The 14,736-nt window shown below is 39.3% G+C and overlaps 1 protein-coding gene and 1 pseudogene across 3 annotated transcripts in view; both read left to right on the forward strand.

The window, feature by feature from the left end:
- The window catches only part of Sel1l2 (SEL1L2 adaptor subunit of SYVN1 ubiquitin ligase), a 164,968-nt gene that overhangs the window by 40,844 nt on the left and 109,388 nt on the right, over positions 1-14,736 (forward strand). The window lies entirely within an intron of this gene.
- Positions 8,639-9,585, forward strand: LOC110289385 (mRNA turnover protein 4 homolog pseudogene; annotated as a pseudogene).

Consider the following 14,736-nt stretch of genomic DNA (forward strand, 5'->3'; position numbering starts at 1 on the left):
CACAGGGTTGGCGTGGTAGTGACTCACCAGTGGGAACCTAGAGAACTGGGTGAACAGATTGTGGAGTTCAGAGTCAGATCTCTACAAGATAAAAACAAGTTGGCCATTGCTCTCCAGTGAATGGCCAGACAGGCTGCCAGGGCAAAGGCACAAGCTCAGGAATTTGCCAGTTCTATCTTTTTTTAATATTTCCTGCCACACAGGTCAAGTTCATCAGTGGCAAAAAGGATAATACACATTGACCAATCAACGCGAGCCTGGAAACAGCATAAGAAAATGTATGACTTGCTTTAAGAGTCTTGTGACTTTTGTAAATATAAAAATTTTGACTACCTATATTTGTCCTAAGTCAAATTTCTTATGTGTCTAGAATGTGCGTATATCACCACATGAATGTGTGTTTTACTTCACAAAGCATGGGGTTTTGGTTTTGGTTTCCTCTTCCTTCCTCTGTGTTTTTAGTACTGGGGACTGACCCCAGGGCCTTATACATGCTAAGCGAATGTTCTGCAGGTGAGCTACATCCCCACCCCTCTTTGCTTTTAAATGAGACAAGTTCTCACTAATTTTTCCCAGATTGGCTTTCAGACTTTAATTCCTCCACTTGAGCCTCCCAAGTAGATGGGTCCCAGGCCTTTGCCAATGAGCTCATATATGTAGGATCAGTTTTACAGTGTATCACATTAAAGCAATTGGACTTTTTCATTCATTCATAACAGTGTACCAAAGCTGTCAGATTAGACTTATAACCTTGTGTCGGATTTCCAAAGACTTGTTTTTCTAACTTTAGAGGTCAATAAATGTCAAGTACAATGAAAAAGTAGGTATATCAATGAATATGACATAATATATATGATTTATGTACAAATCCTATGTGCATATTTGTCAGAAAATGATTTGAGAATTCATTTAAATTTTTTTTGAAGTTTAAAATCCTAGTGTAATCAAAATAGCTTGCATTTCTCAGATCATCTTATGCTGTTTAATTACATCACTTTAGTACCTCTCTGACATACAGCTAGCCTACAAGAATATAAAATTTAAAACTGGAGATGGAGCTGTTTGGTAGACTGCTTAACAAGCATGGACGGAGCCCCAGGTTCAAGCCCAAGGACAACAATTAAAAACAAAGAAGAATTTAAAACTTAAAAGCTTGTGTGGCCACATAAACATGGCATTGTAGCACTAGGGAAAATGAATAAGGGAACTGGGACTAAAGAGCAAGACCCAGTCTTCAAAAAAAAAAGTATATATGTGTGTGCTTCTATATTTTAATGCTAGATACCATTTATTTACATAAATACATTTTAATTAAAATCCAACTCAGAAATAAATGGATTGTAAATGATCAATAAATTAGTATGACATTTGGAAATAATGATTTAATAATGACATATTAGAAGGTTAACTTGTACTCTCCTCTTGACCCCTTTTAATGCTTCCAGCATAAATAAATGTTTTTCTGGCTAAAATTTTTATTATTAAGTAAGCTCATTGAAGTTTCTTGCTTTTGGAGAATTTGCACTGGCACAATAGAGTTTAGCTCGCACTTTATTTCGTCAAATGAGTGTATTTGCTGTATGTCTGTAACTTGTTACTTTTATTAATGTTTTTGGTTAGTGAGTTTCATCACTCACTTCAGACATGTAAGTCATCATTATGAGTTGTCCGCACCTGTCCCTTCTCCCTGCCTTCCTCTCTTCTGATTGGTTCCCTTTCATCCCCTAGTTAGTCCCTTCTGCTCTCTTACTGTGTGTATTTCTTCAGCTGCTTTTCTTCTCTTGTTCCTCATTCTAGTTTCATGGCTTACACACACGCACACACACACACACAAAGAGAGTTCTATGATCAGTTTTGTTTTCTCTGTTTGTTAAGAATCTCTATACTGAGTCTCTCAGTCTACAATCCTTTCAGCAGTCAGTATGGGTTCTGCTTTCTCTACTTCCTTGCTGGCAGTTCTTGTTGTTTATTTTCTTGATGATAGTCGTGGCTGGGGTAAGAGAGAGCATCAAAGAAATGTTCATAAATTAAGGATCTCTCTGGATAAGTATGTTGAACATACTTTCAAGTATTTATTGGCTATTTGTATTTTTTATTTTGAGAATTGTTTATTCAGATCATTAGCACATTTGTTCATTGGTATGTGGATTTTTATTAGCTTAATTTCTGAAATGTTTTATATATCCTGTCTAATGCTTATACTGGATAAAGATTTTTTTCTTGTTCCCTTTTTCTTTTCTTTTCTTTTCTTTTTTTTTTTTAATTTTAGAGTTTGATTAAGTAACTTAGCTGTCTTGGGAATCTAGTAGACAAGAATTCTTGTGATTTTTTTTGTTAGATTCTTGGTCCAGAAAGCCTTTCTTTTTTTTTTTTTTTCTTTTTTTTTAATTAGGTATTTTCTTCATTTACATTTCCAATGCTATCCCAAAGGTCCCCATACCCTCCCCCCCATCCATTCCCCTACCCACCCACTCCCACTTTTTGGCCCTGTTCCCCCTGTACTGAGGCATATAAAGTCTGCAAGACCAAGGGGCCTCTCTTCCCAATGATGGCCAACTAGGCCATCTTCTGATACATATGCAGCTAGAGATACAAGCTCTGGGGGTACTGGTTAGTTCATATTGTTGTTCCACCTATAGGTTTGCAGACCCCTTTAGCTCCTTGGGTACTTTCTCTAGCTCCTCATTGGGGGCCCTGTGTTCCATCCAATAGCTGACTGTGAGCATCCACTTCTGTGTTTGCCAGGCCCTGGCATAGCCTCACAAGAGACAGCTATATCAGGATCCTTTCAGCAAAATCTTGCTGGCATATGCAATGGTGTCAGCGTTTGGAGGCTGATTATGGGATGGATCCCTGGGTATGGCAGTCTCTAGATGGTCCATCCTTTCGTCTCAGCTCCAAACTTTGTATCTGTAACTCCTTCCATGGGTGTTTTGTTCCCAATTCTAAGAAGGGGCAAAGTGTCCACATTTTGGTCTTCGTTCTTCTTGAGTTTCATGTGTTTTGCAAATTGTATGGGAGGGCTTGCCGGAGCACCTGGGGGAGCCATCTTGGTTCCCAGAAAACCTTTCTTAAGCCTACAATTTGAAATGTTTTAACCCATGCTTCCTCTGGAAATTCCAGAGCTTTAGGTCTTATTGTAAGGTAGTTGATCATTCTGAATTGCTTTTGTGCAAGATAAAATATGGAATTTACATGCGGAAATCCAGTTTTTCTAGGACCATTTATCATGAAGCTCTGTCTTAGTTAGGGTTTCTAGTGCTGAGAGGAAACAGCAGGACCAAAGCAACTGAGGAGGAAACAGTTTCTTTATCTCACACTTCCACAGCATTGTTCATCATCAAAGGAAGTCAGGACAGGAACTCAAGCAAAGCAGGAACCTGGAGGCAGGAGCTGGGGTGGAGGGAGGCCTTGGAGGGGTGCAGCTTTCTCCCTGTGGCTTGCTTAGCCTGCTTTGTTATAGAACCCAGGACTGTTTGCTTAGAGGTAGCCACACCCACAATGGGCTAGGCCCTCTCTCATCAACCTCTACTTAAGAAAATACCCTACATGCCTGTCTAAACTTCAATCTTATGCAAGTGTTTTCTCAGTAGAGGCCCCCTCCTCTCCAGTGTTTCCAGCTTGTGTCAAGTTGACATAAAACTTGCCATCACACTATATCTGATTATGCTTTCTACATCTTTGTCAAAAATTAGGTGACTATATCTGTGAGGTTTGTTTTTAGGTCCTCTGTTTCACTGGGCTGTGTGTCTATTTATATGCCCAGTATTACTGCCCTCGCTGAGACTTAAGTACTGTACTGAATAAGAATGGAAAGAATGGACACTCTTGTCTTGTTCCAGATTGTCTCTAAAATGCTCTCAATTAAGTATTTCATTGGCTATAGGTTTGTTATCTTTAGCTTTATTGTATTAAGATATGTTCTACCTCTTCATTTCTTTATTATGAGTGGATATTGAACTTTGTAAGAAGTCTTTTCTTTTCTTTCTTTTTTTTTTTTTTTTTTTTTACAATTTTTATTGGATATTTTCCTTATTTACATTTCAAATGTTAACCCTTTCTGGTTTTCCTTCCCCGGAAACCTCTTACTCCACCTTCCCTCCCTCTGCTTCTATTATGGTGTTTCCCCACCCACACACCTACCTCCCCACCCTTGAATTCCCTACACTGGGGCATCAAGTCTTCACAAGACCAAGGATCTCTCCTCCCATTGATGTCCGACAAGGTCATCCTCTGCTACATATGTGGTTGGAGCCATAGGTCCCTCCATGTGTACTCCTTGGTTGGTGGTTTAGTTCCTGAGAGCTCTGAGGGGTCTGGTTGGTTGATATTGTTGATCTTTCTATGGGGTTATAAATCCCTTCAGCTCATTCAATCCTTTCTCTAACTTCATTGGGAACCTTATGTTCAGTCCAGTGGTTGACTGAGAGCATCAGCCTCTGTATTTGTCATGTTGAGGAATACTGAATAGCCTAGAAGCAGCTAAAGAAATGTTGAACGTCCTTAGTCATCAGGGAAATGCAAATCAAAATGACTCTGAGATTCTACCTCACACCAGTCAGAATGGCTATGATCAAAAATTCGGGTGACAGCAGATGCTGGCGAGGATGTGGAGAAAGAAGAACACTCCTCCATTGTTGGTGGGATTGCAAGCTGGTACAACCACTCTGGAAATCAGTTCTGGTGGTTCCTCAGAAAAATGGACATAGAATTACCTGAGGACCCCCCTATACCACTCCTGAGCATATACCCAAAAGATTCTCCAACATACAACAAGAACACATGCTCCACTAATGTCATAGCAGCCTTATTTATAATAGCCTGGAGCTAGAAAGAACTCAAATGTCCTTCAACAGAGGAATGGATAGAGAAAATGGGGTACATTTACACAATGGAGTACTACTCAGCTATTAAAAACAATGACTTCATGAAATTCTTGGGCAAATGGATGGACCTAGGAAATATTATCCTGAGTGAAGTAACCCAATCTCAAAAGAACACCATTGGTATGCGCTCATTGATAAGTGGATATTAGCCCAAAAGCTCTGGATACCCAAGTTACAATTCACAGACCACATGAAGCTCAAGAAGAAGGAAGACCAGAGTGTGGGTGCTTCAGTCCTTCTTAGAAAGGGGAACAGAGACAAAGTATGGAGCAGAAACTGAAAGAAAGACCATCCAGAGACTGCCCCACCTGGGAATTCATCCCATATACAGTCATCAAACCCAGACACTATTATGGATGCCAAGTGAATGCTGATAGGAGCCTGATATAAGCTGTCTCCTGAGAGGCTCTACCAGAGCCTGACAGAGAAGTCTTTTCTTAATCAGTTGTAATAATCATTTAATTTCTGTCCTTAAGTCTATTTATGTGGGGATTATACTTATCAACTTGGATATGCTGAACCAACCTGAGGACTCTGGAATCAGATAAACTTGCTCATATCACATTTTAGTTAAAACATTAAATATAATAAGCAAATAAAGTATTTTGAAAGCTGAGAGAAATATCACATACAAAAGCAAGGCCATTATAATAACTGGTTTCTCAGCATAAACTTTAAATACTTGAAAGGATTAGAATGATGTGCCATCCCTGACTACTATACCCAGAAAAATTGTCACAATTAAAGAAAGGAACACTTTGCATTAAAAAACAGGCTAAAGGAATTCATGACTGAGCCAATTCTACAAAATATTCATGAAAAAAAAATTGAGCTGACAATAAAAATAAATATATCCATAAGGCTACAGGAAAAAATAAACTGTGATAGAACAGTAGTTAAGAAAATGAAGAATCAGAAACCACCAACCACTGTAAAATTGTAATGATAGGAATTAATATACACTTTTCAATAGCAATTCTAAAAATTTATATAAGTATATATAATATACTAATATATACTATAAGCATGTAATCTATCCTATTTTTAACTAATTCTAAATAATAAAGTATAAACAATAAATAATAAATCTAAATATAGCCTCAATTCTCTAATCAAAAGAAGCAGATTAGCATAGTGGATATAAAAACATGTTGCCTCCAAGAAATGCCCTTCATCATCAAAGACAGATGCAACCTTAGAATGAAGGATAGAAAAAAGCATTCTAATTAAACGGAACTAGAAAACAAACAGGTGTTGTTGTTCTAATAACTGAAAAGGTAGACTTCAAACAAAATTATTTAGAAAAAAATAAGTAAAATTACTTCCTACTAATAAAAGGACAATCTGTTAAAAAGGATATTACAATTCTAAATATATACCTTCTGCACTGCATTTCATGAACAAACACTACTTGTCTTAGTTAGGTTTTCCATTGCTGTGAAGAGACACTATGACCAAGGCAACTCCTTATTATTTTTATTATTATTATTACTATTCACAGCCCCTCCATCCTCTCTTCCCAGTCCTACCCTTACTAATCCCTCCATATGGCACTCAACCCTTCTCCTCAGAGAAGGGTAACCCTCCTTGGGTACCACTCCACGTTGGGGGCATCTAGTCCCAGCAGGTCTAGGCACATTCTCCAAGCTATCCATCCAGTCCAAGTAGAGAGAAAGAAGATCCAGTGACAGGGAACAGAGACCAAGATAGCCCCTGTTCCACTTATTAGGGGGACCACATAAACACAAAGCTGCACATTTGCTACAGATGCTTAAGGGGGTCTAGGCTCAGCTCCTGCATGCTCCCTGGTTGGTAGCCCAGGTTCTGCAAGCCCCCATTGTACCAGGTTAGTTGACTCTGTATGGTTTCTTGTGGTGTCCTTGAACCCTCCAAATTGCTCAGTTCTATCCCCCATCTTCCACAAGACACACAAGACATCCCAGACTCTGCCTGATGCTTGGTTATGGGTCTCTCTGCACCTGCCTCCATCTGATACTGGATGAAGCCTCTTTAGGAGACAGTTATGCTAGGTTCCTGCTTGCAAGCATAGCAGAGTATCATTCATAGTATCAGGGCTTGGCTCTCTTACATGGGATGGGTCTCACGTTGGGCCACTCATCGGTGGTTGGCTGTTCCCTCAGTCTCTGCTCCATCTTTATCCCTGTGCATCTTGTAGGCAAGCCAAATTTTCAGTTGAAGGTTTTGTGGGTGGATTAATCTCCCCCTCCCTCCTCTGGAAACCAGCCTGGCTACAGGAGGTGGCCATCTCAGTCTCTATATCCCCCTCTGGTAGGAATATAAGCTAGAGTCACCCTGTAGACTTCCTGTATTCTCTCCCATCCCAGACCTCCAGATAGTCACTAGAGATGCTCCCCACTTCCCCATATCCCCATCGATTTTCATTCTCACTCCCAGGCTTTCTCTGCCCCTCTCCTCACATCTGATTGTTCTACCCTTTCTCCTCCTCAGCTCCTCTCTTATCCAGTTCCCTCTCACCATCCACCTGACTATTTAGTTTCCCCCCTCTGAGTGAGATTCACACATCCTTCCAACCTAGGAAACTCTTACAAAGAAAAACATTTAATTGGGGCTGGCTTACAATTTCAGAGGTTCAGTCCATTATCATAAGCATGGCAGCCTGCAGGCAGACACAGTGCTGGAAAAGGAGCTGAAAGTTCTACATATTGAATCAAAGGCAGTCTGAAGGAGGCTGTTTTCTGCAGGCAGTTAGAAGGAGGGCTTGTTCCACACTGGGCAGAGCTTGAGCACTAAGAGCCTTGAAGAACTCAAAGAGTTCTCAAAGCCTGCCTACACAGTGACACACTTCCTCCAAAAAAGGCCACACCTATTCCAACAAGGCCACACCACCTAACAGTGCCACATCCTGTGGGCCAAGCGTATTCAAACCACCACAACTAGTGTATAGAAAGACAAGGATTTGTCTCAGCACAATAATAATAGATGATTTAAGTATCTGATACTCACCTAGCAATGGTAGCCTACTTTAGTCCCAATGCTTGGGAGTCAGAGGCAAAAAAATCTTTGAGTTCGAGGCCATCCAGGTCTACAGAGCAATTCTAAGACAGCCAAGGCTACACAGAGAAACCCTGTCTCAAAAAAACAACTAAACAAACAAAACAACAACAAAGAAAGATGCCTGGTTCTTGTTGACAAATAGATCTTGTTCACAAAAAAATAAAGAGAAAATTTTAATTAAATTTCATCATCAATTAAATGGGTCTAAGAAAAATCTATAGAGGGAAATATCTTTACAATAGTTCCTATTTTAGAACACAAACTAAGACTTAAATATAAGAAAATCAAAATAATGTATTATATTCTCTGATAATAATAGAGTAAAACTAAAAAATAAATGACAAAGGAACATATAACTAACTTAATATACATAACTATATTTTTCATATATACCAATTTATAAAGATTGAACTTTCTACAGTTAATATTACCCTGATACAAAAACCAAATAAAGATACACAAAAATACATAACTAAATGAACATAAATGCAAAAGTTCTCAACAAAATACTTGCAAACAGAATTCAAACATACATCAAAATATTCATTCATCAACATCACCTTGACTTCATCCCATAGCCGCAAGAATGGATCAATACATGAAAATCAGTATATATAATATAACATATGTGATCATATCAGTAGATGCTGAAAAGGCCTTTGACAAAATCCAACATCTCCTCATGATAAAGCCCTAAAGAAACTAGGAATCCGGTCTTCCGCCGCACGTGCCTTTGCCGCGATGCCCAAATCCAAGCGAGACAAGAAAGTTTCCTTAACAAAAACTGCCAAGAAAGGCTTGGAACTGAAGCAGAACCTGATAGAAGAGAGCCTCATGAATTGTCCCACAGCTTCGGAAATGTGTGGACACCTACAAGTACCTTTTCATCTTCTCTGTGGCCAACATGAGGAACAGCAAGCTGAAGGACATCCGGAACGCCTGGAAGCACAGCCGGATGTTCTTTGGCAAAAACAAGGTGATGATGGTGGCCTTGGGTCGAAGCCCATCTGATGAATACAAAGACAACCTACATCAGGTCAGCAAGAAGTTGAGAGGTGAAGTTGGGCTGCTTTTTACCAACTGCACGAAGGAGGAGGTGAATGAGTGGTTCACAAAGTATACAGAAATGGATTTTGCTCGAGCGGGGAACAAAGCAACTCTAACTGTGAGCCTGGATCCAGGGCCCCTGAAGCAATTCCCTCACTCCATGGGGCCACAGCTGAGGCAGCTGGGGCTGCCCACTGCCCTCAAGAAAGGTGTAGTGACCCTGCTGTCTGACTATGAAGTATGCAAAGAGGGTGACGTGCTGACCCCAGAGCAGGCCCGTATCCTGAAGCTGATTGGGTATGAGATGGCTGAATTCAAAGTGATCATCAAATATATGTGGGACGCCCAGTCAGGACGATTCCAGCAAATGGACGATGACCTGCCTGAGAGCGTGCCTGAGTGAGGGAGAGTCTGAGGAGGAGGATGACAGCTGACTCTGAGAGCCAGGACTAAGGCCTTCCATGGAGTTCTTCATCTCTGCTGGACACCCCACCCCACCCCAGCCCCGGACAGCTGTCACCACTCTAGAGGGAACAGCTATTTATTTTGCTGTGCACAAAGACAAGGGAGGGTGCTAGGGAATGACTTTGTTTCTATAAAGAATAAAATTGTGTCCGCGGGGTGTTCCCCGGAGACAGCAGGGAAAAAAAAAAAAAAAAAAAAAAAAAAAAAGAAACTAGGAATCAAAGAAACATATATCAACATAACAAAGGGTATATATAACAAACTTACAGCCACAATTGTACCAAATAGAGAATAACCAATATCTCTATTAAAGTCTACTGCAAATGGCTGAAGGGCCTTAAAGTAAGACGTGAAATTCTATGAACATAACAGAGAAAACACTGAAGTTATAGGAATAGGACTATATTCCACAAATCAGATCTAACCCCACTTAGCTTCCAAAATCAGACATGGTCAGGGTGGTGTGGCCATGGTCAGGAAGAATTTTCTAAATAGACTCTAGTCACTAAAAGAAGGCCAACAATAGGTAATTGGGGCCCATAAAATAAAAGGCTCCAAGGGCAATAAATCAAGTGAAGACACAGCCTGCAGAATGGGAAAATTGACAGAGAATTAGTATCTAGAATATACAAACGGCACAAAAATCTAAGAACAACTCAATCAATTAAAAGGCTAATAAAATGTTCAGACAAGTCTCAAAAAGATAATATACAAATTGTCAATGATCATATGAAAAAGAGAGAAAGTTCAGAATCCTTAATTATCCTTAGCTTTCAGGAAAAAAAATAAATTAAGCTACTTTGAGATTTCATCTCACTTCAGTCAAAATAAGAACAAATGTTGGCAAAAAAATATGGGGAGGAGTGGGGATCATTATTTACAATAAAATGGTGCAGACATTATAGGAGTCAGTGAGAGAGGGATACTGAAAAAAATAAAAATAAAACTACTATGTGACCCAGCTATACCCTTTCTAAGCTTATAACCAAATAATTCTATATTCTACCTTTGAGATGCTTATACATCCTTGTTTATTGGTGTTAAGAAAGTGGAACAGATTAGATGTTCATCAAAAGATTCATGTAAAAGTGTGATACATAATATATATATACATATATATATATCACATTTATATATAAAATGGAATTTTATTCAGTCATGGAGAAAAACTAAATTTTCAGGAAACATGTGAAAGTAGAAATATTATACTGAGTGAATTGGCCCAGGCACAGAAAGCCAGACACTGCATATTTTTCTCATATACAGATCCTAGCTTCTAATTTTTGTATATGTTATTTATATGGGGATGGACATGTATAGAGGCAGTAAACGTACAAAAGGGTTTACAGGGAGAAGAAGAAGAGGCTCTAAGGGAAGGGAGTGGGAAGGAGGGTAATAGAACACACATGGCAAGAAAGTGAAGGGCAGCTTATTTAGGGAAGAATTCTATAAACAAGGACTGGGTGCAAGGAAGTGGGGCAGAGAGGTAAGGAGTGGAGGCTCAATCAAAGATAAGTATATACCAACAAATCATAAGGAAACCTGTTCTTTGTAATATAATTTTAAGTTGAGATCTCATCTCACCTAGGTCTGAATTTTAATCATTAAGAAAACAAATGCACCTTGACATGGAGGTGCATGCAGGGAACAGTGGCAGGCAGATCTCTGTGAGTTCTTCCCTATCCTGGTTTACTTAGCGAGGTCCAGGACAATCAGAGATATGCAGTCTCAAAACAACAAAACCAATACATCAAGGAAACGGACAAAATCAAACTGTTATACACTACTGGGAACTGGTCCACCACTACAGGTGTCAGCATGGCAGTTTCTAAAAGCAAAACAAAACTAAACAAAAATCCTGAAAAGCAATCATTTTTCCACATGACCCAGCCACACACCATTCACCAAGTTCTCATGTCCCAGCGTTACTGTTTACTTCACTAGTCACCATAGTCACATCAAAGAGCCAAACTAGGTGCCCAACAGCAGAGGAGTAGGTAAGAAAGTGTGAACATGTGTGTGTGTGTGTGTGTGTGTGTGTGTGTGTGTGTGTGTGCAAGTGCACACTCGAGATCTTGTGCACACACATTTAAAGTTTTTTACAGAAGAGTGAATATTGTTTTTAGAGAAATATATGTACTGAAGGTAATCATATTAGGTGAATTAAGACAGTTGTAGAAAGATAAATATTGTTTTCTTTAACCTGTGGTTCCTAGACTTAAACACACAAAAATCACTTGTCTATGTATATATGACAGGTAAGTAGAAGCAATATTGTCTAATGGAATAATGGAACAAAAGGGCATGGGTGAGGGGAAAAAAGGGAAGGTGGGAGTGTAGAGAAGGGATTCACTCAATGTATAATATGCACTTGTATGAAAATGCTCCTACATGACACAGTACTGTATAAAATGAATGTACAAAATGGAAAAATGTTAGGGCTGGTGAGATGGTTTAGTGAGTAAAGTTGCTAATAATTCCACTTTGAGCATCCTGGGGCTAAATGTAGCCAGGAAGAGGAAATAGAGCAAAAAGAAACAAAGAAAGCCCAGGACCAGATGGATTTAGTGCAGAGTTCTATCAGACCTTCAAAGAAGACGTAATTCCAACTCTCCTCAAACTATTCCAGAAAATAGAAACAGAAGGTACTCTACCCAATTCATTCTATGAAGCCACAATTACTCTGATACCTGAACCACACAAAGATCCAACAAAAAAACAGAACTTCAGACCAATTTCCCTTATGAATGCTGATGCAAAAAAACTCAATAAAATCCTCACAAACCGAATCCAAGAACACATCAAAACAATCATCCATCATGACCAAGTAGGCTTCATCCCAGGGAGGTAGGGATGGTTTAATATACAGAAATTCATCAACATAATCAACTATAAAAACAAACTCAAAGACAAGAACCACATGATCATCTCATTAGGTGCTGAGAAAGCATTTGACAAAATCCAACACCCCTTCATGATAAAAATCTTGGAAAGATCAGGAATTCAAGGCCCATACCTACATATAATAAAAGCAATATACAGCAAACTAGTAGCCAACATCAAAGTAAATGGTGAGAAGCTGGAAGCAATCCCACTAAAATCAGGCACTAGACAAGGCTTCCCACTTTCTCCCTACCTATTCAATATAGTACTTGAAGTCCTAGCCAGAGCAATTGGACAACAAAAGGAGATCAAGGGGATACAAATTGGAAAAGAAGAAGTCAAAATATCACTATTTGCAGATGATATGATAGAATATATAAGTGACCCTAAAAATTCCACCAGAGAACTCATAAACCTGATAAACAGCTTCAGTACAGTAGCTGGATATAAAATTAGCTCAAACAAATCAGAGGCCTTTCTCTACACTAAGGATAAACAGGATGAGAAAGAAATTAGGGCTGGGCAGTGGTGGCTCATGCCTTTAATCCCAGCACTTGGGAGGCAGAGGCAGGTGGATTTCTGAGTTCAAGGCCAGCCTGGTCTACAGAGTGAATGGCAAGACAGCCAAGGCTATACAGAGAAACCCTGTCTCGAGAAAAAAAAGAAAAAAAAGAAAAAGAAAAGGAAATTAGGGAAACAACACCCTTCACAATAGTCACAAATAATATAAAATACCTTGGTGTGACTCTAAGAAAGTGAAAGATCTGTATGACAAGAACTTCAAGTCTCTGAAGAAGGAAATTGAAGACGATCTCAGAAGATGGAAAGATCTCCCATGCTCATGGATTGGCAGGATTAATATAATCAAAATGGCTATCCTGCCGAAAACAATCCACAGATTCAATGCAATCCCCATCAAAATTCCAAATCAATTCTTCACTGAGTTAGAAAGGGCAATTTGCAAATTCATCTGGAATAACAAAAAAACCTAGGAGAGCAAAAACTATTCTCAACAATAAAAGAACCTCTGGTGGAATCACCATGCCTGACATTAAGCTGTACTACAGAACAATTGTGATAAAAGCTGCATGGTACTGGTACAGCGACAGACAGTTAGATCAATGGAATAGAATTGAAAACCCAGAAATGAACCCACACACCTATGGTTACTTGATCTTTGACAAGGGAGCTAAAACCATCCAGTGGGGAAAAGACAGCATTTTCAACAAATGGTGCTGGTACAACTGGCAGTTATCACATAGAAGAGTGCGAATTGATCCATTCTTATCTCCTTGTACAAAGCTAAAGTCTAAGTGGATCAAAGACCTCCATATAAAACCAGAGACCTAAAATTTATAGAGGAGAAAGTGGGGGAAAACATCGAAGATATTGGCACAGGGCAAAAAATCCTAAACAGAACAGCAATGGCCTGTGCTGTGAGATCAAGAATCGACAAATGAGACCTCAAAAAATTGCAAAGCTTCTGTAAGGCAAAAGACACTGCCAATAACACAAAAAGGCCACCAACAGATTGGGAAAAGATTTTTACCAATCGTAAATCTGACAGGGGACTAATATTCAATATATACAAAGAGCTCAAGAAGCTGGACTCTAGAAATTCAAATAACCCCATTAAAAATGGTGTGCAGAGCTAAACCAAGAAGTCTCAACCGAGGAATATAGAATGGCTGAGAAGCACCTGAAAAAATGTTCAACATCCTTAATAATCAGGGAAATACAAATCAAAACAAACCTGAGATTCACCTTACACCAGTCTGAATGGCTAAGATCAAAAATTCAGGTGACAGCAGATGCTGACGAGGATGTGGAGAAAGAGGAACACTCCTCCATTGCTGGTGGGATTGCAAGCTTGTACAACCACTCTGGAAATCAGTTCTGGTGGTTCCTCCGAAAATTGGACATGGTACTACCGGAGGATTCAACAATACCACTCTTGGGCATATATCCAGAAGATGTTCCAACTGGTAATAAGGACACATGCTCCACTATGTTCATAGCAGCCTTATTTATAATAGCCAGAAGCTGGAAAGAACCCAGATGTCCCTCAACAGAGAAATGGATACAGAAAATGGGGTACATTTACACAATGGAGTACTACTCAGCTATTAAAAACAATGAATTTATGAAGTTCCTTGGCAAATGGGTGTATCTGGAGGATATCATCCTGAGTGAGATAACCAAATCACAAAAGAAGTCACTTGATATGCATTCACTGATAAGTGGATATTATCCCAGAAACTTAGAATACCCAAGATACAATTTGCAAAACACTGGAAAAACAAAAAGAAGGAAGACTAATGCATGGATACTTCATTCCTCCTTAGAATAGGGAACAAAATACCCATGGAAGGAGTTACAGAGACAAAGTTTGGAGCTAAGATGAAAGGATGGACTATCC

This window comes from Mus caroli, unplaced genomic scaffold (genome assembly GCF_978045245.1).
Source record: "Mus caroli unplaced genomic scaffold, Mus_caroli_1 scaffold_2, whole genome shotgun sequence".
NCBI classification, from domain to species: Eukaryota; Metazoa; Chordata; class Mammalia; order Rodentia; family Muridae; genus Mus; species Mus caroli.